Source organism: Eurosta solidaginis, chromosome 1 (genome assembly GCF_040869045.1).
Source record: "Eurosta solidaginis isolate ZX-2024a chromosome 1, ASM4086904v1, whole genome shotgun sequence".
Lineage (NCBI taxonomy): Eukaryota > Metazoa > Arthropoda > Insecta > Diptera > Tephritidae > Eurosta > Eurosta solidaginis.
In genome coordinates, this window is record NC_090319.1 from 242,716,785 (window position 1) to 242,742,678 (window position 25,894).

General features: G+C 34.0%; 1 protein-coding gene and 1 pseudogene across 7 annotated transcripts in view; both read left to right on the plus strand.

Annotated features, from left to right (window-relative positions):
• The window catches only part of LOC137240252 (jerky protein homolog-like), a 155,539-nt pseudogene extending 135,149 nt beyond the window's left edge, over positions 1 to 20,390 (plus strand).
• The window catches only part of Antp (Antennapedia), a 971,420-nt gene that overhangs the window by 514,161 nt on the left and 431,365 nt on the right, over positions 1 to 25,894 (plus strand). The gene's annotated exons all lie outside the window — the stretch shown is intronic.

Genomic DNA, 25,894 nt, shown 5'->3' on the forward strand with positions numbered 1-25,894 from the left:
ACCTTTATTATATTTCAAGTTAGATCAAACTATGCGCGGGGTGCGAAACAAATTCAAAATCGGTTCAGTAGTTTAGGAGTCCATTGCGGACAAACAATGTGACACGTGATTTTTATATATAAAGATATAGATGTAATTATTTACGACATCACATTAGAAACTTCAAAAATAACAGTATTTCACCACTATTTAATGGATGTTGTTATTCATACGAGCCTTCCTCTTCAATCACTCTATCTATTAAAAAAACCACATCAAAATTCGTTGCGTAGTTTTAAAGGTTTAAGCATTCAAAGGGACATAGGCACAGAAAAAACGACTTTGTTTTATACTATGTAGTGAAGTGGTAATCAACGATTTAGTGATTCTTGTCTAGGACAATTCTATTTTGAAAAGGAGAGATTATAAATAATATCACAACATCTTTAATTATTTTTGAAGCGATGAAAAGATTTTCAAAAGATTCGAGCGGCCTTAGTAGGCATTGCCACGCGCTATTCTTCAAGATAGTTAAATATGATTTTTAAGTCAACCTTACTGAGTTGGACAAATAAAGTTTTGGCATTGTAGCTTTATAAGTAACGGACGCATCCCGGTAAGTATTGAATTATCAAAGAATTATATTTGATTTTTAAATAATATTTAGTTTTTACAGGAGTGTTAGTCGCGGTCAGAAGAAGAAGTGTGTTTAATTCCATACAATACATTTCTTTAAATGAAAGTTAGCAAAAAAAACGTGTGAAAAATAGGCTGACGAATGAATGGATGAGTAATGCTACCATAAACTTTTTTTCGGTTAAATTAAGTGGGATATCAAAAGTCGAATTTTTGTTTGTGAAGTTGCTTTAAAACCAGACGTGTATATATTGAAATTTCCATTTTTAGATTTTTGAAACTTTTTGGTTTTGTTTCAAACTTGAGCTAACCATGATTCATAAGAGGTTTGCTCGGCTGAAAATTTTTTTGATAATTGCAGCTATTTCGCTCCCAAATCGAATTGATATTTTTGAAAAATATTAGTAGTAGAAATAGGAAGCATTCAGTTTACAAATACCCGATAAGTACTGAACTGCATAATAACTTAGAACAATTCTTATAATTTTATAATGAATTTATTAACTATGCCATGATCTATTAGTTTAGCTAAATATAGGTAATTTTATTAAAGTACAAACACCAAGGAATCGTGCACTTTCGTAAACATATGAACATACGAAACCGAAACAATTCAAAATTCATCGCTCAAAGTCAAAAACTGGACTAGTAAATCGAATCATGTAAAAATGTCATTAGTAAATAAAGGAGATGCCATAACGAAATGTACTAATTGAGCATGTTAATTTATTCATTCCGTATGTTCGGAACATTCATCGCCATTTAAAAATTTGTGGAATCGGTTATTATTGGGAATATTATATATATATATACTTATTTGATATATTCGGATCTCGTGATGTAGTATCAAACGAACGTATTCCGAATATTCTAAATTAAGGGTTTATCCGAACACTTCCATGAATACTTAAACGTAAAAGAGCTTTCCGAAATTTCAGAATAAAAAGGTGAATACTCCGTACGTAGCAGGACCCCACAAAAGCTTAACTCTTCTGCCAAAGTCAAGGCAGTTCATTGCGGCTGCCTGTTCAAAATCGTCCCATCTCAAAATATTTTTCGAAAATTTCCCATTTCAGAATTTGTCAAAAAAACGCCCTGTATTAGAATTAGATTGAAGAACGCCTTATCTCGAAATGCTTTTCATTAACTAACTCTTATGTCGAAATGCATTGAATTTATGCTCAGATATGGAGTTTTTGAAACAAATTTTGAGATAGTGTATTTTTGAATAAAATTCTAACTGAATTATTCCCCGTTTTCCCTACTTCGTAAAACTAACCCGTCCAGATTTTTCAATTTAGGAGTGTCAAAGCTCTTTCATCATTCGAGAACAAAGCTCTAGTAATTGAATCATGAGAGCTAACTATAAGTTTATATTTTTAGGTTTGTATTAAATTTTTTTTAGATTTTAGACTTATATCACAATAACACAGCACCAAGGCATCATTTTGGGCGAAAAATTCAAATGCGACGCATTTACTCATAGAAATCGCATTTCCGAAATGATTCATTTGAGCGCATTTCATCGCATTCCGCCTGCAAATGCAATCCACACAACCGATCCACACACGCTTTTGACATTTTCTTACTAAAAGAAACCTGGCAAGATCATGAATTGTTAAACGACGTGTCATGGTGCTGTACCAAAAGCAGTTTCCACTAGTTTTTATACCTTTCATGAAAATGAAATGGTATATTAATTTCGTCACGAAACCGAAAATTGTAAGTCCTTAAAGGAAAATAGATAGACCCACCACTAAGCATACCGAAATAATCAGGTTGAAGAGCTGAGTTGATTTAGCCATGTCCGTCTGTTCGTCTGTCTGTTTGTATGCAAACTAGTCCCTCAATTTTTGAGATATCTTGATAAAATTTGGTGAGCGGGTGTATTTGGGTGTCCGATTAGACATTTGTCGGAACCGACCGGATCGGACCACTATAGCATATATCCTCCATACAACCGATTTTTCAGAAAAAGAGGATTTTTTTAATATCTTACCCAATTTAACAGATTGAAGCTTCAAACTTCACCATATACATTCGTATATTGCACATATTGTTGCCTGAAAAAATTGATGAGATCGGTTGTATATATAGTATATATCCGCCACAACCGATTGTTCAGATAAGGAACTTTTCGTAATTACTGCCCCATTTTAAGAGCTAGAGGCTTCAAATTTCAACGAATGCTTAGGTATATAGCATATATTGTTGTCTGAAAAAATCATAAAGATCGGTGGTACATATAGTATATATATGGTGGTATATATAGTATATATATAGTATATATATATATATATATTTTCGCGAATTTTAGCCCCATTTTAACATCTAGAAGCTTCAAATTTCACCGAATACTTACGCATATAGCATATATTGTTGTATGAAAAAATCATAGAGATCGGTTGTATATATAGAATATATCTCATACAACCGATTGTTCAGATAAGAAACTTTTCGCAATTTCTACCCCATTTTAACAGCTATAAGCTTCAAATTTCACCGATTGCTTACGTATATACCATATATTGTTGTCTGAAAAAATCATAGAGATCGGTTGTATATATAGTATATATCTCATACAACCGATTGTTCAGATAAGAAACTTTTCGCAATTTCTACCCCATTTTAACAGCTAGAAGCTTCAAATTTCACCAAATGCTTACGTATATAGCATATATTGTTGTCTGAAAAAAACATAGAGATCGGTTGTATATATAGTATATATCTCATACAACCGATTGTTTAGATAAGAAACTTTGACAATTTCTACCCCATTTTAACAGCTAGAAGCTTCAAATTTCACAAAATGCTTACGTATATAGCATATATTATTGTCTGAAAAAATCATAGAGATCGGTGGTATATATATTATATACTTCATATAAACTGTCATTTCTGTCCCTTTTTTACGGCTAGAAGCTTCAAAATTCATCAAATAGTTACGCTTACGTCATATATTTTTGAAATACGTGATTCGTAGTCATAGTTTTTACATGCAGACCACAAAAAACGTGAAGCTTTGCATCCTCACACAGATTACCTACCTAATTTTTATTTTATATTTATCTTAAAAATCGTTTAGATATGTTCAAATTTCACTAAATGCTTACGTGTATAGCATATATTGTTGTCTAAGAAAATCATAGATACCGGTGGTACATATAGTATATATTCCATACAACCGATTGTTCAGATAAGAAACTTTGCACAATTTCTTCCCCATTTTAACAGCTAGAAACTTCAACTTTCACCAAATGCTTACGTGTATAGCATATATTGTTGTCTGAAAAAATCATTGAGATCGATGGTATATATAGTATATATCTCATACAACCGATTGTTCAGTTAAGAAACTTTGCGCAATTTCTGCCCCTTTTTAACAGCTAGACGCTTCAAATTTCACCATATGCTTACGCATATAGCATATATTGTTGTCTGAAAAAATCATAGAGATCGGTTGTATATATAGTATATATCTCATACAACCGATTGTTCAGATAAGAAACTTTTCGCAATTTCTACCACATTTTAACAGCTATAAGCTTCAAATTTCACCGATTGCTTACGTATATATTATGTATTGTTGTGTCAAAAAATCATAGAGATCGGTGATATATATAATATATATATGATGGTATATATAGTATATATATATTTTTTTTACGATTTCGGCCCCATTTTAACAGCTAGAAGTTTCAAATTTCACCAAATGCTTAGGTGTATAGCATATATTGATGTCTGAAAAAATCATTGAGATCGGTGGTATACATAGTATATATCTCATACAACCGATTGTTCAGATAAGAAACTTTGCGCAATTTCTGCCCCTTTTTAACAGCTAGAAGCTTCAAATTTCACAAAATGCTTACGTATATAGCATATATTGTTGTCTGAAAAAATCATAGAGATCGGTGGTATATATATTATATACTTCATATAAACTGTCATTTTTGCCCCTTTTTTACGGCTAGAAGCTTCAAAATTCATCAAATTTCATCAAATAGTTACGTTTACGTCATATATTTTTGAAATACGTGATTCATAGTCATAGTTTTTACATGCAGACCACAAAAAACGTGAAGCTTTGCATCCTCACACAGATTACCTACCTATTTTTTATTTTATATTTATTTTAAAAATCGTTTAGATATGTTCAAATTTCACTAAATGCTTACGCGTATAGCATATATTTTTGTCTGATAAAATCATAGATACCGGTGGTATATATAGTATATATCCCATACAACCGATTGTTCAGATAAGAAACTTTGCGCAATTTCTTCCCCATTTTAACAGCTAGAAGCTTCAAATTTCACCAAATGCTTACGTGTATAGTATATATTGTTGTCTGAAAAAATCATTGAGATCGGTGGTATATATAGTATATATCTCATACAACCGATTGTTCAGTTAAGAAACTTTGCGCAATTTCTGCCCCTTTTTAACAGCTAGACGCTTCAAATTTCACCATATGCTTACGTATATATCATATATTGTTGTCTGAAAAAATCATAGAGATCGGTGGTATGTATATTATATACCCCATATAAACTCTAATTTTTGCCCCCTTTTTACGGCTAGAAGCTTCAAAATTCATCAAATTTCATCAAATAGTTACGTTTACGTCATATATTGTTGAAATACGTGATTCGCAGTCATAGTTTTTACACGCAGACCACAAAAAACCAGAAACTTTGCATCCTCACACAAAGTACCTACCTGTTTTTTATTTTATATTTATCTTAAAAATCGTTAAGGTATGCAGATCTGTTCACTATATATTTCTTATCTTATACATCCGATTATTCGGAGATTACGAACGGGATAAGATTATTGTTCAGCCCCATTCATGAAAGGTATGAAGTCTTCGGCACAGCCGAAGACAGTCCCGTTCTTACTTGTTTAAATCTAAACTTACAATTCTACCAACAGAGTTTGCATGGATAAGCTTTTTGTGAATTTGTCATATTTTTTTTTTTATTATCGTAGTACTGCTTAATCAATTACATTAGCATATTTTCTTGCTATAAATTGGTGTCCTCGCGGACTTGCAGGGAAGGTTAAGGCCGCGGCACAATGAAATTTTTCATATAGATGTGTTTAACACAAGCTTATGCATTCCAGTAATATCGCCACAATCAACCAAGATGTTGCGTTTATAAATATGAAGGAACTTCAGACTTGCCAAATGAAGTTTATTTCGCCTTGCCCATTAAGATACAAAATTTCGCGAAGCACTGCTTTAAACATTCTCCCTATACAACAAAATTACTTGCTAACATATTTTGTATCGTATTCATTTGTTATATTGCAGTTTTTAATTGCGAAAAATGTTAGAAAAGTTACCAACCAGTGGGAAAAATAATTTCACTTGCAAAGTGTGCCAGCACACTTAGCCAAAGCAAATGAAAGCAAATGTCACATTCTTCTTATGCTTTGCTTGCAACAAATGTTGCAAGTTGGCTACTTATTCATATCAGATGGCGTCAGTGTCGCTCAATCTACCGTTCTCCATAAAAACACTTACAATCTACTCATAATGCATAATATTCAGTTAAACGCATTTATATGAAAAATTGCTTATGTGACGGGGCTTTTTAGCGAGACGCGAATGAGGCCAATCTGAACGCTTTCTTTCATATGTCTAATTTGGAAGTACGCATTTGAGGCATGTGTAAATGTAATATTATTTTGTATACTCAGCTGAGCGGAGCTGACAGAGTATATTAACTTGGTTCGCATAACGGTAATCCGTAACGGCATAAACTAATCGAGATAGATATAGACTTCTATATATCAAAATGATCTGGGTGAAAAAAGAAATTCATTTAGGAATGTCCGTCCGTCCGTCCATCCGTCTGTCCGTCCGTATGTAAACACGATAACTGGAGTAAATTTTGAGGTATCTTGATGAAATCTGGTCTGTAGGTTTCTGGGCGCACATCTCAGATCGCTAATTCAAATGAACGAAATCGGACTACAACCACGCCCACTTTTTCGATATCGAAAAACCGAAAAAGTGGGATAATTCATTACCAAAGACGGATAAAGTGATGAAACTTGGTAGGTGCGTTGACCTTATGACGCAAAATATAAAATTAGAAAATATTTGGACAATGGGCATGGCACCGCCCACTTTTAAAAGAAGGTAATTTAAAAGCTTTGCAAGCTGTAATTTGGCAGTCGTTGAAGATATCATGATGAAATTTGGTAGGTACGTTACTCCTATTACTATATGTGTGCTAAATAAAAATTTGCGAAATCGGATGACGAACACGCCCAATTTAAAAAAAAAATTTTTTTAAAGTCAAATTTTAACAAAAAATTTAATATCTTTACAGTATAAAAGTAAATTATGTCAACATTCGACTTCAGTAATGATATGTTGCAACTAAAAACAAAGATAAAAGAAAATTTCAAAATGGGCGTAACTCTGTCCTTTTTCATTTAATTCGTCTAGAATACTTTTAATGCCAAAAGTCGAACAAAAATTTATCAATCCTTGTGAAATATGGTAGGGACATAGACTCTATGATAATAACTGTTTTCTGTGAAAATGGGCGAAATCGGTTGAAGCCACACCCAGTTTTTATACACAGTCGACCGTCTGTCCTTCCGCTCGGCCGTTAACACGATAACTTGCGCAAAAAACGATATATCTTAACTAAATTTAGTTCACGTACTTATATGACGTCACTTTATCTTGGTATAAAATATGGCCGAAATCCGATTATGACCACGACCACTTTTCCGATATCGAAAATTACGAAAAATGAAAAAAATGCCATAATTCTGTACCAAATATGAAAAAAGAGATGAAACATGGTAATTGGATTGGTTTATTGACGCAAAATATAACTTTAGAAAAAACTTTGTAAAATGGGTGTGACACCTACCATATTAAGTAGAAAATTAAAAAGTTCTGCAGGGCGAAATCAAAAGCCCTTGGAATCTTGGCAGGAATACTGTTCGTGGTATGACATATATAAATAAATTAGCGGTACCCGACAGAAGATGTTCTGGGTCACCCTGGTCCGTATTTTGGTCGATATCCCGAAAACGCCTTCACATATACAACTAAGGGCTACTCCCTTTTAAAACCATCATTAATACTTTTAATTTAATACCCATATCGTACAAACACATTCTAGAGTCACCCCTGGTTCACCCTTATTGCGATATCTCGAAAAGGCGTCCACCTATAGAACTAAGGCCCACTACGTTTTAAATAATCATTAACACCTTTCATTTGATACACATGTCATTAAACACATTCCAGGGTTACCCTAGCTTCATTTTGTTAAATGGTGATTTTCCCTTATTTTGTCTCCAAAGCTCTCAGCTGAGCATGTAATGTTCGGTTACACCCGAACTTAGCCTTCCTTAATTGTTCAAGTAATGCCAACTTCACATAGAGACTTAATGAAATAATTTATCATGTTTTCCACATAAAAGCCCTTTTTGAAACTTCTTTGTTGTTGTTTTGCTAACAGTGCTCCGAATTATTTAGTCCTCAAACGGGAGTCCAAGGAAATTAAAATATCACCCAGAAGCGATCAATGCTTATCACAAGAACTAAAAATTTCGTTACGGATCTGTAGTGACCGAAAAGCGCCCCAACTGGGAAATAATTTTTCATCGGCTTTTTCTTACTGTAAGTAAAGGTCAAGATTAATACTCTCCTACTTTTCTGTCTCCCATTTCCTATCTTTATACTTTTTTCTTAGCGCATCCTTACACCTCCCTATATCCTTCTATCAATACACCCTCTCCTACTTTACTTTGCCTCTTAATGACTCTCTTCGCACCCTTCCCTCTGCCCGTCTATCTGTCAATACATATCCTCCCCCGCCATTATCATGATAATAACCAGCGTTGTCGTTTTGGAGCCAAGTCTAACCCGCTTTTTTACGTTTAGCTCCAAAAATGCGGGCTTAGCCCTTATCTCTTGTTTGTTTGGGCAAGCAGCGTGCACTGTTGAAATAACGAGGTTGGAAATGCAGCGGAAAACTACATATCTATCTCCAAAATTGGAAATATCTCAGCTCAACTGGTCTGGAGTGAAACAGAACAAGAAATCGTTAAATGGGAGCTTGTCGATTTTGTGCTGCTTTTAGTAATGCTAAAATTGAAAGAACGTTTTCAAACATGAGTTTGAAAAACAAATACAAAACCAAATTAAATTTTCCTGTTATGTTCGCTTTTGATAATAGGGAACGGTCTTACACGGCTGAATAAATGCTATCATGAACAAAAAAAAATGATCTCTTGAAACTAATGAACACAAAAATATAGGAATACAACAAAAGCGTGCTCCGCCTACAATAAAAAAGATCCCAGGTTCAAGCCCCGGGCAAAGCAATATCAAAATTTTGGAAGCAAGTTTTTTTCAATTAGAAGAAAGTTCTTCTAAGCGTAGTCGTCCCTCTGGGGTGATTTGGCAAGCACTCCGAATGTATTTCACATGAAAGGCTTCTCAGTCAAAATGAATGTCTTGGAAATGCCGTTCGGTGGTAATTCTCTGTATCTTTCTAATTGTTCCATTCATTGTTGCAAATAAAGTCAAGGTCTTAAGCTCTTTTCAAACTTGCTGTAATAAAAAAATTTGCACCACTAAGAAAATTAATTTTATGAAAAGTAAAAATCATTATATTCTACTTAGTAACGATAATAATACTTGTTTTAAATAAATACATAAAATACGAAAATTCTGACCTCTGATGTCGCCTACCACGAGTACCTATATCCTGTAAATTGATCTAACATGTGCATGTTTATTTATCTCACTATTACCTATATGACACCACTTTATTTTCTTATACTTTTTCTTAAATTTTTTGTGGCGCTCCCTTCTAATAGGGTTTCAGTACTGGCGTAAATTCCAAAAACAAGCGAAAAACAAGAATAACAGAACATTGTTCGTTAGAAACAAAGGAGCCAGTTTGTGTTTCAATAGTTTCCTTTGACATTGTGTACAGGCCCGCCGCTCGTAGTTTTTGACTGCGTGCAAATACCGATAATGGTGCCCTTTGATTCCATACCGTCGCTCCGATGGAAGACTACCATGTTTCAGATTTTCTGTGCTAGTTTTCTAAGAGAAAAACTGAAACGTGTTAGTTTTTCAAGGGACAATATTATACTGAGTTTTGCTTTAAAAAAGATTTTTTTATAATTTTGTTCATCATAGAATATAAAAGAAAAGAAATTTTAATAAATAGGTATAAGACATTTACTGGGATTGGGGTCTTAGGGCCGTTTTCACCATCTCCGGTTAACGCTAACTGGCAGTTTATTTGACAGATAACCGGCGATTTCTGGTAAATAAACTGTCAGTCAGCGCTAACAAGAGATGGTGAAAATGGCCTTTAATAATATTTGTTTACTAAAATGTAAAACTTAAAACAATACATACATACATATGTATACATATTACAAAACCTTAACTCTTCTTGCCTTTATATTTGCAAAATCTTCTATAAACTTTCTTGTATCCAAGCTGTCTAAAATTTCGTGTTCAAGTGAAACTATGGCTAAATTATTAAGTCTCTGTTGGGGCATTGTTGATCTTAAATAATTTTTTATAATTTTTAATTTTGAAAAGGATCTTTCACCAGATGCAACTGAAACGGGCAGTGCAAGTAATATTCTTAGCGCTATTGATGTGTTCGAAAATGTTGAAATTAGGTTATTCGAAAAAAGATATTGCAATATGGTTTTGGATCATTAGACTGATTTTCTGCAAAATGTATCTTTAATGCAACAATTTCCTTAAAGACATCAACACCGTCAATGTCTGAATCACCACTTGAATCATCCTTTAGCTTTATATTTAAATTTTATAGTGTTTCATTAGCTCATCATTGGAGTAATTAAATAAATTATCGTTAAAAAATCCAAATGCGTCAGTAAACGTTTGTACACTGAAAGAAAAATACTGGTAAAATCAACCAACGGGTCATTTTCCCTACAAATTGGCCGGACGGGAGTTACATGTTTTATGCCGACTCCGAACGGCATCTGCAAGGCAGATGAGTTTGCACTGAGAGCTTTTCATGGCAGAAGTACACCCAGAGCGCTTGCCAAACACTGCCGAGGGGCGACCCCGCTTAGAAAAACTTTCTTCTAATTGAAAAACCTTATTTCTAAAATTTTGATATTGCTTTGCCCGGAGTGCGAACCCAGGGCATACGGTGTGGCAGGCGGAGCACGCTACCATCACACCACGGTGGCACTTAGTAACCGAACGTCAATTGGGCTACATCAAATATGCTGGCACACATTAAACATTATAGACTTTATTATTTTGTTTTATTAAACGCGCTTTCACCAAATTTTATATTTTATAATTTATTTCAGGCATGCTTAACGAACGAAACGATATCATTTCGTAAGATAATCAACGTTAATAAACGAAACGAAGTCACTTCGTTTCGTTTATTAACGTTAAGATCGTCAAATTAACGTTAATTTGGCGTTCTTAACGTTAATAAACGAAACGAAATGACTTCGTTTCGTTTATTAACGTTGATTATCGTAACGAAATGATATCGTTTCGTTCGTTAAGCATGCCTGATTTATTTAATTTATAGTTTTGAACTTCACTGTGCAAATAGAAATGAAAATAGTAGTCACAAAACTGATTCTCAATTCTTTCAGTTGCAGCTCAGCTCATTCCAATTTCTTCTCTCGCATGTAGTTGCCACACTTGATTGTTTCGAACAAAACTTGTAGTATAAATGTTTGGCGTAACATTTTAAAAAAAGAACTTGTAAGTTATAGAAAAGTAAAGAATCAAATCGCAGGTAGGTAATTCACCACTGGAGTAACTTTACATGTAATTCGGCAAGTTTAATTTTCGTAACAATTTAAGTTGAAACGATTCCAAAACAACTCAATCTTTTATGTTGTCGGAAACATCAACATTTAAAAGGGATTTTCTTTTTTATCTTATTACATTCGTTCGCGTGAGTGAAAAATCGTAAAAACTTGAACAAAATGTTACTTTGGAAAAATCCTGTTCGTTCAAACAAAACTTTTGCAACAATAGGGCGCAATTTTGCATTTCGCTTGGACGAGAAGTTGCAAAATTGTACCGGATAGATAGGTGTCCCTGTATCTCATAATTTTTGCACAGCAAATTCAAAAAAGGGGTTTTTTTTTGTTTTGTATTGATAATTGAAAAACTAGTTTTTTGTTGTTTTCCCATTTTGTGTGTTTTTTCGATTTGATGGTTTTCTTATTTTGGTATTTTTTTTAACACGTGGCACCATCGTCATAAATACAAAGTGGAGAGCGCAGTGAGCGTAAAATTCTCTTTGAAATTTGCTTATGTATTGACAGTTGATCGCCGTTGAAATGACCTGTAAGATCAGTTGTGTCAACAGAAAAATCAGTTAGATTGACCAGGATCAATTTTACAGAATTTGTTAACTTATGAGCGACAATTTCTCTTCTGTTAAAATGACTAAACTAATTTGTCCGTTTGACAAAGAACTCGGTCGAATTAATCATAATTCGATCAATTTCACCGAATCTCCGTTAAGTCAAGAACAACAGAACCGATTTATTGATTTTACTAGCAACATTTCTTTCAGTGTAACTCTTTCTTTTACAGAAGTTATTGCTTGATCTAAGATTCTAAAAAAACTGTACTTTATATTTAATCTTGGGGTCCATGATAACTTCATCATTGTGCTCATATTGAAATTGAGTTGGTTTTTTTCTTGGGCCAATTGTATTTACTGGTGGAAAATCTGTTTCAACATTAAGCTCTTGAGCCCCTTTGGAAGCTTCTGCTAGAACAATTTGAAAGCGTTCATCCGTGCGATATTTTGTGAACTTAGCAATAAATTTTATTATAAGACTAGCAGACCAGGCAGACGTTGTTCTGCCCTAAATTTGGTCTATCTGCATACATCTTAATAAGCTCTTTCCGTCTAACTCTGCCTCCCCCCCCCCCCCCCCACTCTTATATTTTCCTTAATCTTTTATTCACTCCTCCCTCCGTCTTTTTCGATTCATCTATCTCTATTTCGTCTCACTCTATCTCTTTCTCAGTCTCCTTCTCCTACCCTCTTTTCTCTTCTCTCAGGTTCTTCTCATTCTCCTTCATCTCTTATTGCCAGTCCCAGAGGGTGGTCATAATCCCAGTCCCAGTCCGTCCCTGGCCTAGTTCCCGGAAAAAAGGATCGTAAATACTAATACAGGCAAACTAATACACCAAATTTCAGGCAAATCGAATAGGACGTATGTAAATAGGTTTGTGGGTGTTATTAATTCATGTCTTTATTTCGGCTTCGCATGCTTATTTATCAGTTGTGCCAGGTTGATGCTACCAAATCGAATATTACAATGGAAATTACTTTAAAGCTCTCAACACATTGTACAGGTATCCGGGTCGACGTTTTGGCCTATATCTCAAGACGCTTGTCACTCAGCGATATAAAAATTACTCTATACTAAAGCACACATCAACAGCTTTCATTTGCTATCCATATTACACACACCTTCTAGGGGTATTCGGGTTCACGTTTTGGCCTATATCTCGAGACCCTAGTCACACAGCGATATAAAAATTTCTCTGCACTAAAGCACACATCAACAGCTTCAATTTGGACTATATCTCGAGATGCGAGTCACCTAGGGGTACGAAAAATACTCAGTATCGAAGTACTCATAAATAGATTCCATTTGATACCCATATTGTACAAACACATCCCAGGATTACCCAGGTCCACGTTTTGATCTCAAGACCCTAGCCAGAACGGGATAAAAAGTATCGTATTTCCGTTCCCTGGTTATAAGCTACCTCTCCACCAATTTTCAGCCAAACTGGTTCATCCGTTCTTGAGTTATGCGTAGTGCAACTAACACGACTTTCTTTTATATAGGTTTTTTCCAAAAACAAATCATAATTCAAGAATGGCTAAACCGATTTGGGATTTCAAAATCAACTAACCATCATCTCTCCTTCCTGTATCTTTCCTAAAAATTTCATGGCAATCTTTCCATCCGTTCTCGAGTTATGGAGTGACAATAAAAATGTGCACTTCTTTTTATCCCATTTCGACCAATTTTGAGCCCGATCCCTTTAGAATTGGCTGAAAGTTTTTCTTCTTTTTCTAGCTTACGAAAGACGTTTTTCAGAATTTTTTAAAATTTTTTCATCCAACTCAAAAAAAGTTATGAATTTAAAAAGAAAACGGTGTTTTGTTCAAAATGCTATAACTTTTTCAAAAATTAACCTTTTTTTTTTTCTCATAAAAAACTTCAATCAATTCTGCAATCATCCCCACTAATCCCGGAGTGGGCCGATAATTTTTTTTTTTTTTTTTATTTAATTGAAAAAAAATTTTTTTAAATTTTTTTGTATTTTTGCAGTCCAATATAATGGAGAAACATTTTGATTCTCTCAAGTTGTTCAGTATATATTTTTTTATAGTCGTACCGAGCATATCAATTATTTCATTCTGAATATGATCTCCTAAATAAAATAGTGAGTCAAACGACCTGAATCTGATTTTGAGGATTGAATTCTGTGTTCCCGTATTACTGTATCAAAGGATGCTATAACTTCGATTGCTTTTAGAAAATTACCATTATCAGCAGTGCTAATAACACCATCACCAACATACAAGAGCTAATAAATTTAATTCTGAAAGTAGCGAAAAATTACATTGACCTCTAGCCTCAACTTTTGTGGGAACATATTCTATATACATATATCGTCGGAATTTGGGTTTCAATAATCATACTAAAAGTGAGTGTAGAGATTTCCGCGAATGTTGCATTGGAAATTGAATTTGACAACTTTTGAAATGTTTAATTAGAGGACTCCGCGTGGTTTGTTTTAAATTTGTGTTCAAATTTACATACATATATTAGCAACAGAGTTTACTGAGATACTGAAATACCATTTGAATTTAATAAAATGTTTAATAAGTAAATGATAGGCATGGTTACTTTACGATTCCCCAGTCAAAAACTGTCTCATAACCAAGAAAAATAATATACCAAATTGAAATAAAAAGTCACAAAAACTACCCCGTAAGGAGAATCTCTAGTTCAAAATAAGTGCATTTCAACTGCATTCTGAACCACTAATAGTTCGCCATCTATCTCTTTTACATGTTTTCAACTGGCGAATTTAACATGGAGATGTCCTAGGCGGTGGAAAATGTCCCCGCTGCTTTAACTTTTCACTAATTCCTAACTATATACAAATTTCTTTTTGGTACTTTTTCGATAGTTACGTACTGGTGGAATAGTGTTGAGATAGAGGCATACTCATATGTAGCCGCAGCTCGTAAAAGCTGGTAGCAGTTTTTTTTGTCGATTTTATAACTGAAAATCGAGCTATTAACGAACTTATACTTATTTGGCACTCTAGGTCTAGTTCTGAATCAGAATTTTGTATCACTAGTTATTGACTTCCCTTGATGGTAATTAACCAATATCATATGAAGTTAGAATAGGCTCCTTTTGTTTTGGTACAGTTTTGCTTACATTCTTTGGTCATATGCCCCATATATTTCAGCTCAGCGGTCAGTTATCTACATATTGTGACGAATATTACCATCTCTAAGATGGTACCAGAGACAATGTTGAGATAGAGACATTGCGGGGATGAAAAATAGTGTGAATCAAGCTTCACAAAACTCTAGTAGGTCACTTTCACCACTTACCACAGCAGAATTTGTTAAACTACCACTGTCTGTATTTATTATTTAACAATTATATGTGTACTTTTTATTCAGCTAATCTGTTCAGAATTTTAATTTTTACTCTCTAAAACTCCAATCAGTGTATTTTGTGTGATTAAATTGTGTTAAAATTTGTGGTGTGGTGGAAGTGACCTACTAGCGTTTTGTGAAGCTCCGCTGTTTCCACTGAAGTTCGCGCATGCAACATCTTTATTCTTCAATCAATATTTGCTACAGATACAGACGCGACGCCTATAGTTGGTAACCAAATAGAAAATTCTAGCAGAAGAAACGTGTAGACATTAGGGCACAGACTATAAAAGCAGCGAAAGCAGCAGTAGTCAGGATCAGTTTGATTTAAACACGCTATCAGTTGCGACCACCGTGGTGTGATGGTAGCGTGCTCAGCCTACCACACCGTATGCCCTGGGTTCACAGCCCGGGCAAAGCAACATCAAAATTTAAGAAATAAGGTTTTTCAATTAGAAAACAATTTTTCTAAGCTGGGTCGCCTCTCGGCAGTGTTTGGAAAGCGCTCCAAGTGTATTTCTGCCATGAAAAGCTCTCAGTGAAAACTCATCTGCCTTGCAGATGCCGCTCGGAGTCGGCATAAAGCATGTAGGTCCGATCCGGCCAATTTTTAGGTAAAATCAAGAGGAGCATGGCGCAAATTGGAAGAGAAGCTTGGCCTTAGTTCTCTTCGGAGTTTATCGCGCCTTACATTTACTTTTTTTTATCTGTTGCGAAGTGAAGTTTAATTTCGAAGTACTTTCAAAGTAGTATAATAAAGACCATTTGTAATACAGAATATTGGAGTGTTTTATTCAACAGTTTAGCGATACGAAGGTGTAAAATAAGCGGAGTTTTCCATAAATTCGTTACAATAGGGGGACTCATGTAACCTTATAAATGCCTTATAAAGTGTGTAAACGTATAAATTTACCTAGTGCGTAAACGAGCTGTCAAATTTTGTATGAAAAATCATTTACACAATTTGTATAAATGTATGCGCACATTTCATTGTGTAAACGCGGTAAACTCAAAGGAATGCAATCTTGCAGACATTACAGCAGGCGTTTTCATCAGAAATCTCCAACATCAACAAGTAAAGACGTTTTAGTTTTGATTTTTCACTTAATCTTGGCATTTTTTAATTTATATAACAATCGAAAAAATTTTGTTTGGCAATAATACAGCTGATCGAAAATAAAGTTTATCAAGAATATTACTAGGTGCGTTCATATAACAGTGTGTGTAAATGGATATAATTTTACACCTTATAAGTCTATATGCTTTCATGAGTTTCATGTTTTTGAATAATCTTTAATCGTCAAATTGTTAGTGTAAATTTTTTTATCATACACAAGTGCCTGAGCCTCATACGGCAGTGCTTTTTCTTGGCACTTTCATAAGAAATTCAGATATTTTCATATGATTCGAAATTATATGTGAGGGCATATGGGAGTGCCACGAAAATTTTTTTTATATTCAAAGTGTGAATTTGAAACTGTGCCTATGATTCAGGGCAAAACAAAAACAAAAGTGCTACAAGTCTATAGGGGTGAGCAGCTCTGATTATCAGGTTCATATAATATTTTTGACGACCCCGGTAAAGCCAGGCACTGTCTAGATAAAAACTTGATAACAGCTATGGTTCTTTCTTGCATGTCGCACCATTGTTTTTTTTTCGATTCTAATAGTCGCGGTTGCATTTGATTTACAGTTGCTTTATTTTTTAACATATTATTCAATTGTAGCCACGATTTTACATTTTCACATGACGAGAAATTACTTACAGGTTCCTCAGAAGTACTTTTTCCGGTTTCACTGTACTCTCCTTCTGAAGAACATACACCCATTTGTTCAGATACGTCCATAGCTTCTTGATATAAAGCTGCGTCTGTTAAGGCTTGGTCAACATTTTCTTGACATTCAATTTCTTTATTTTCTGGCTTATTTAAAAATTTCTTTAAGGAAGCCGCCAGTTGCTCCTTCTGTCCCTCTTTTTCTCGTTTTCGCTGTCGTAATTGCGCTCCGGAAAGTTTTTTCTTTTTCTGCGGTTCCTAAAATTATTTGTGCCCATTCAATATGTATTTTAAATTAAGCTAAGCATCTACAAAAGAAACTGTAATCAAAATAATCATACATGGTTATTTACTATAACAGCAGCCACCCTGCAGCGAAAAGGGGAGATAGTCCCGCATAGAAACAGTTTCGCACTACAGGTTTAATGATTACCTATGAACTGGTGCTAGTAGGATGCATAGCGGGATAGTTGGTATCCACCGCGGTACTAGCAGCGCTAAAGTTTATATTTTCCTTATAACCCACATATTTCTGCCAAAAATGGGCCACGTCATTTAAGGACTGCGCCCCTTTTATATAAACGATATTGAAAATTACCCTGGGCGAATATAATAGTCAAAATCTTTGCGAAAAAATTAATGTCAGTGGTGTTTTAGTTCTAGAGAGTATTTGTAAGAAGAAGAGGAATAAACAAACAATATCTTAAAATAGGAGTGGCACCTACCCTTTTTAGAATAATACTTTGTCTACGTTTTCGGAGCCACAATTGAAAAAAAAGATTGACATTTATGAATTCGGTACACTTAGTTCCTCTATAAAGAGGAATATTTCTAATAAAAGTAGGCAAGATCATTTAATAAACATGCCCAGTTTTGATTATACTTAGTGTTAAAAGACTAAAAATAGAAGCTGTCAACTGAGTATATAATATTCTGTTCTACCCGAACTTAACTTCCTTACTTGTTTTAAATCCCCCTATTGTAAAATATGAAATACTGAGTTACGCCCCTAGCTGATTTGACCGACGAAATATTATTAAAATATGTTCATAAGTACATACTTTACGGCAAAGTCTTTGCGCATGATCTTGTTAGTGACGGTAATTTTTGAGATTAGTCAATAAATGTAGATAAGTAGGTACTTACCATAATCGCGATTTGATTATGATCACCCTAAAGTTTGATTATCAATAAATATATCTAGATCCACCTCTGAAGAACTTTTAACAACGTAATTGCAATTTAATGTGTAATCGTTACGGTTCATCCACTATGCGCATCACGAACTATTTATGTATGTACTTATGTAGAACTACTTAACCAACTGACCAACTGCGAAATAAGCTTAACAGGGGACTCCCCTAACTTTGCCAGTCCTGTCCTTCATAGGCAAGTGTCCGACGTTCAGTAAATACTAACATTATTTTTGCATCACAATAAAATATCTAGACATTTTGAAATCCATTAATGTGGATGGCAATAGTGTGAATATATATTGTGGTGTAGCACCTCCGTAACCCATCAATGTGTGATTTATCAGTGTTAGGTGAAGTAAAAACAAAATATTGCAAATTAAAGGATTTAACTTAGTTTTGTGTCAGCAATATAATAAAAGATATTTTTGAAAGCGAAAATCTATGTAGTGTAAGTAAAAAACATAATTTTAAAGAATTGTTAATTTTTTTATTGCAAGTAAAACGGATTTAATACTAATATTTTGTATTAAGGGCATATAATAATGAAATATAATACCCATTGCAGGTAGAATCGCAACTTATGACAGAAAAATACTTTCATTATATATTGGGGTGTATATTCATAGTCAAACCTAGTTAAGAACTATAAGTAAGTGACAACTTTTTGACGTAATTTCCTATGGGCTATCTGTAAAAAAAAGTTGCAACTAACTTTAAGCACCAACTAAATTCCTTCTATGAATATGCTCCATTGAGTATGTATGTAGCTCATCTCGCAATCTATCAGTATCCCTCATATAGAAAGCTGCTTAGTGACGAACTGTGTAAACCGTTGGGAGAGACTAATTTTATCTGGTCTAAAACAGAACTCCTATTTTATTAGAGCGTTCAATCCCTTCAATATCTGAAAGTAAATCTGAGAAGCTGTGTTAATTTTTTAGTGTTTTTTAGTGCTGCATGGGAATGGGAAAGACTGCTACGCAAAGAATATTTACCAAGCATAATTAGTTAATTTTTAGTGAAACGAAACATAACGACTGCATCTTGAGAATTTTTAATAGAAAAATACCAATATCAATGAGCCAGCACATTTCCGTTATAATTGAGCGTGATACGGAGCTAGAAAACCGACCGAATGATGGCTAGTTGTATAGAGTTTGGGGCGCCATCAAGCGGGGATGGACGCCTCCACCTTCTGACAGATGAAGTTTCTTAACGGATTCCAATAGATGGGGTTGTTAGGGCAGAGATTGCGGTTCGAGCTAGTAAGTTCTTTTTTTTTTACTCTTTAGTGTGGATGACTTTTTATTATGAAATTAACGTTCACTATTGGACGTGGCGCCCGCGTGCTGTGCACGCCTTGCACGCCCGCTTACGGCGGGCCTGATTATGTGAAACGTGCTTGCAAAATAAATCAACCAAAAAACCTTGCAAAAACTTTTCCCCAGAATTCTCATTGTTTTATTGTGAAAAAATTTAATTAAAAATAAAATTTAAAAAGGTCAAAAAAGCATGTCTTTTGTGGGCAATATTGATCTCCTTGATTTGTTGTTGTAAATTGTTTTTGCTATTTGACTTTCCGATAAAGTTTCATCAGTATTGAAGCTTGAAATCCAAGTAAAAATAAAGTAGTGTCATATAGGTTTGAAAAAACCAAATAAATTGAAAATTAATAAAAAGATATTGCAGTTCCAACAATAAAGTGAATCTATAATAAGAAGACAATATCAAAAGATAATACTCAGGTATTGAGGAGTAGATAAAAAAAATATCCAATAGCAACGGTTTCCCTTAGTAAGGAGTTATAAATCATTGTTAGGAATTTCCGATTAACTCTTATTTTGGAAAATATAAACAACCCTCCTCGCCTATTTCTCTTTTATATAATTGATTAAACTTTTCATGTATTTAAAATGTTTACTATTTCTCAATCTTTACTTTCAAGTTTTTATGGAAAGCAACATTTCAAATGTTCTCCTCTGAATTATATGGATGAAGAAGGCGACAACTCAAGTTTATTGCTCGTAAATAACAACGAGAAAGATGCACTGTATCAGTTGACATTTTGATTAAATTTCTCAAAATGCAATGAAACAAAAACTGTCAATGCACAATGAGGGGCAAATTGCCAATCGCTGTCAATATTTTTCTTATGTTCATATGTATGTATGTACATGCACTCTTACAACCAAATTATGTATGAAATATATGTCTAGTGTTAAATCGATAACTGGAAAACAATATTTATTAAAATTTGCAAACTTATTACAAATATATGTACGAATGGTGTGCAGTCGTGGCTAGATTACTTTATTCTTTTCTGCTATTGCCGCGAAGTGGGCGATGGAGAAAAGGCTAAAATTTATTTTATCAAAAATGACTAAATTCTATATATTTCCATCATATAAAAATTTTGAGAATATTTTTTTGCCATAAGCATTTAAAATGTGATCCTGTTTACCCCTTCCCGAGAATGTTAAGTATTTTGATATCCCAGTTAAAATGTTAACAAATGCCTTATATGCAATTTAAAAAACCATAGTTGGCCATGATTGCTTGATTGCATACACATTGGGAAAACTACAAGGACGCAACAGCGGAGATCTCAGAACTTGAATGAAATTCTCTGAGGGCAAACGAAGGAAGGCTTTTATTTTTTTACCATAGACTTGAAAATAAATGGTAATTGAAGTCCACATAAAACTAGTAAAGGGAGCTACTTCTATAACCGAACATTACAAACAGCTATGCGCTCCAATCTCACAGTCGATAGTTTCAGAGATACCGATTTTTCAATTTAACTGAAACGCTTGTTTGACACTTCTGATAATACTAAAAGAGGCGTGGTTACATACCAACTTTTTCAACTGTAATCAAAAAAAATTGTTCGTTGTAAGGGGGATATGTGCACTAGACCTCTGAATGAATCAATTCAATATTGTAGGAAAGCAAAATACAGCAGATTTGAAAAATCAAGGTGCGTATCGGAATCCGTTTTTCCAATTTATAAATATGAAAGTGTTAAACTATTTATACAAATTATGATAAATTATAAATCCGACTAGTACGCGAAGTCTACTCACATATGTCGTTATTCGGACTCACGATTTCAGAGGTATTTCGATTTAATGTGTGGGTGAAAACTTGGGCAGTATCGCGTTATACGATATGTGATGCAAATCAATTTTTTAAATCGCAAATACTCTGAAATGTGTAATCGGATCAGGGAAATATATGAAATGGTGGCTACCAGTACTCATAAGATTCATAACTAATTATCATTTTTACGAATCTTCTGACAGTTTATGCTTTATTGTTTGAGTGAAATTGCTTTTCGATACGTGAACGTATAACAAGATACGGACCTTGATTTCGATACGAATTGTAACATACGTTACGGGCTCAATTTTGTGTAAAAAGCACTCAGCAATAAGAATATTGTACTTTGCGATGAAAGAAAAACATTTAATTCGGTCGGATTCAAATATACCAACAAATATTGGAACTAGTAAATGGTGATATTACTACCTTTATACTTTTACATAATAAACATGCGCCTGTTTTTCTGCCATAAAGTGTGACCCAAGTAAGATATTGCCTTGAATTGGGATATTGATTTTTGTTGAAAAAAGAAGAAAATTACATATAATACAGAATGTGTGTTATTTTAGTATCTAAGGTTTTGGTTAAGGTTATGGTTTATTTATGGCAAATTAGCATTAGTAATAAAACTTTTAAAAGTCGCTCTAGGTTTCAAATTCAAATATTTGAGAGAACCGATTGGTAAATTTTCGTTTCATTTGGATGATCCGTTTTTTAGTTATGTGGCCGCACTTTTATTCTTTAAAAATAAAATCCGGCTTTAACTTTTTTTTTTTTGGACTTTTGTGAAAAGGCCTGAAAAAGAAAAAGGAAGCATGATTCCTCATTAAAATACTTCGGGAATCCCCAGAATTCCATAAGCTTTCACCTGAGACAATTTTTGATTCTGACTTTTTACATTAAAAAAACAAAAAAATACACAAATGCTCCGAAGAGATTTTAGGCCGAGCTTCTCTTCCAATTTGCGTCGTGCTCCTTTTAATTTATCCTACAAATTGGTGGGACGGGATCTACTTGTTTTATGCCGACTCCGAACGGCATCTGCAAAGCAGATGAGTTTTCACTGAGAGCTTTTCATGGCGGAATACACTCGGAGTGCTTGCCAAATACCGCCGAGGGGCAACCCCCGAAAAATTATCTTCTAATTGAAAAATCTTATTCTAAAATATTTGATGTTGCTTTGCCACACCACGGCGGCCGCCGTCCCTGAAAATTGCAAAACCGCATATTATGCAAAGATTTTGAATATCTCTTTTGTTTTACTTCTCATATCGAAACTAAAAACTGAGTTGGAAAAGTGTTCAAAACTTCTTATTATCTCTTAATATACCGATTGGTTTTAAAGTAAACCAGTTTTTACTATCTCCTGTAAAATTTATGTAACAATGCGTACGCTGTTTTGCCGAAGTTCTATGCACGGTTTTGGATTTTCAACGACGATATATACATACATATATATACGGGGTATTCCATCCCATTTCGACCAGTTTTGAACCCGACCCCTTTAGAATTGGCTGAAAGTTTTTCTTCTTTTTCTAGCTTACGAAAGACGTTTTTCAGAATTTTTTCAAATTTTTTCATCCAACTCAAAAAAAGTTATGAATTTCAAAAAAAAAAAACGGTGTTCTTTTCAAAATGCTATAACTTTTTCAAAAATTGACCGTTTTGGATCTTTTTTTTTTAAATTTGTTTTTAAATGTACTTTTCGGAAAAAATACAAAAAATATTTTAAAGTTTTTTTTTTGTGTTTTTTTCAGTTCTTCGAGATTTTTCGAATTTCGCCATTTTTTTTTTTTTCTCATAAAAAACTTCAATCAATTCTGCAATCATCCCCACTAATCCCGGAGGGGCCCATTTTTTTTTTTGTTTTTTAATTGAAAAAAAATAAAAAAAATTTTTTTTGTATTTTTTCCGAAAAGTACATTTAAAAACCAATTTAAAAAAAGATCCCAAACGATCAATTCTTGAAAAAGTTATAGCATTTTGAAAAAACACCGTTTTTTTTTTTTTTATTCATAACTTATTTTGAGTTGGACGCCGTTTTTGTTTTCAAATTCATAACTTTTTTTAGTTGGATGAAAAAATTTGAAAAATTCTGAAAAACGTCTTTCGTAAGCTAGAAAAAGAAGAAAAACTTTCAGCCAATTCTAAAGCGGTCGGGTTCAAAATTGGTCGAAATTGGATGGAATACCCCATACACATACACAATTGTGGTTAACAAAAGAGTTCTCGACATTTGTATGTGGCTAATTTCAGTGGCATTTGTGTTGCCACCACAAAATTCCATAAACGCAAAATGCGCCACATGCCACTGATGATGCAGCGCAGACGGGCAAGCACAGGAACACAATGAATTCAGGGGCTTTATAAATGAATATATGTATGAATGGTTCGAGCTATGATCAATGCCACATTAGCCATATTTTCCATGCAACAAACTATGCGCATTACAAATGCAAATGAAATTCATTCAATGAAGAGATTGTGGTTAATACGGCCAGATACACTGCCTTTGCCACTGTAACTGCCTATTGAAATTGTGTGGTACCTAGCGACAACAGCTCGTTTGCACTCGGTGGCAGCATCGCTCCTCGTACAACAATTTTGTGGCTTTTCAATGATGAAGACGCCGTTTTGCGCAAAAACACTGATTTACTCCACCCACAAACCGCACGCACATTAGCAATGAATGCATATGCAAACTAAAGTATATTCGAGCGATAGGATCTCGTGTTGCCGTGCTTTTGTAAGTCCCGAAAACACCGGGATTACTAATTATTTATCATCAAATAATTAAGTGGTTTGGCAAACTCGCACAAGGAGTGTACGCCAATTTGCAGGAAGAATTAAAAAGTAGCACGAAGCAAATTGACTCCTAGGGCCTTGTATTTATTTGATTTACCACCACCGAGAATAAGTGAAAAATGGGACTTATAGTTCCGAACACTTTTCAGCCTTTTCAACGCTCCAACAATGTATAACCAAAAAAATTTGTTTCTGAGACCTAGTTTACATATAACGAGTTTATCTTCATTTTTGTACTTTGCATCTAAACGGTAATTAAATAACTGGATTTCCCGCATTAAACTTTCTCGTCGATAATCGGTAATTATGAAGAAATTTTAGAGATGCGGATTTATTGTATATTAGTGCATGTGTAAACGTAGTCTAACTTAGTACACAAATTTTCGTATAAGAAATGTAACAAACGTCTTGTACTTCATTTTTTTCAAGCATACGTACGACCAGCGACCAACATTGCTGTATGCTTAGACACATGAAGCCTTTATGCTCCCTCGATTTCATGCAGCTTTCCATTCAAATACACATGTTCGACATCGAAGCGTAAAGATTTGGTATGCAGTGTCTATGACGCTACACTCGTGTACATCTAGCCTAAGGGAAGATGCAAAAATTCCAAGATTTAAAAGAAGAAAATTTGAATGATTTTCAAGCCGTAAATCAAAAGCTGTTGAAGATATCGGGTTGAAATTGGCCACGGAAGTTTTCCTTGCCATACATACACTTGATGAAAATTAGTCACGCCAACTTAAAAAAAACCTTTTTTGTTTCAAAGTCTAATGGTAACAAAAAATGCAACACCTTTGCGGTATATAACTAAACTATACTGATATTTCACGTCAGAAATGATAAAATAAAACAATTTTGAAAATGGGCGTGGCGGCACCTCTTTTTTAGGTAATCATTATATAATCTATTAACGCCATAAATCGAACACAAACCGACCAATCTTAACGAAATTTGGTATTAGGATCGTTTTTAAACAAAAAGCATAATACATATTTGTTCGAGCGAGATGATACCCATTTAAATTAGTTGCGATTTGAGTGTACATCAGAACGGTAGTAAAATGAAAGCGCGCAAGGCGACAATAAATGAAATAAATTAAACCATAAGCGTATTCTGTTTTTATTTGGTTATGCGGAAACAATATTTAAAAACATTTGGAAATTGTGCCCACATTAAGGAGAAGAAAATTTAGACCGTAAATCAGTGGCCATTAGTATCATTTTGCAAATTCGCACAATTATAGTTCTTAATATTATATTTAGATCTTAGGAAAATTCACATTTGTTGAGCCATGGCAATTTTTTTAAAGTTGCTAAAAGTTTTAACTATCACACGGTTGGAAATACACTTGTGATACCTAACTTCATTTCCAATGTAGATATGGTAGTGCAAAGTACGAAAATTTAACAAAAATTGCATATAGTCCTCGTCCGATTTTTATACCTTTCATGAAAATGAAATGGTATTGTGGCATATATTGGTATCACTAAGCGATACTACCATCACTAAGCCGATGCTAAGCAGTATGTACGTAAAGAAATCAATCATCATCTACACACATACATACAAGTAAACGTAGAGATACTCATAAATACATGTAATCATCAGCCGAAGTAGTACTCACATATACACACGCATATGCTTGTGCGGGAGGTTATAA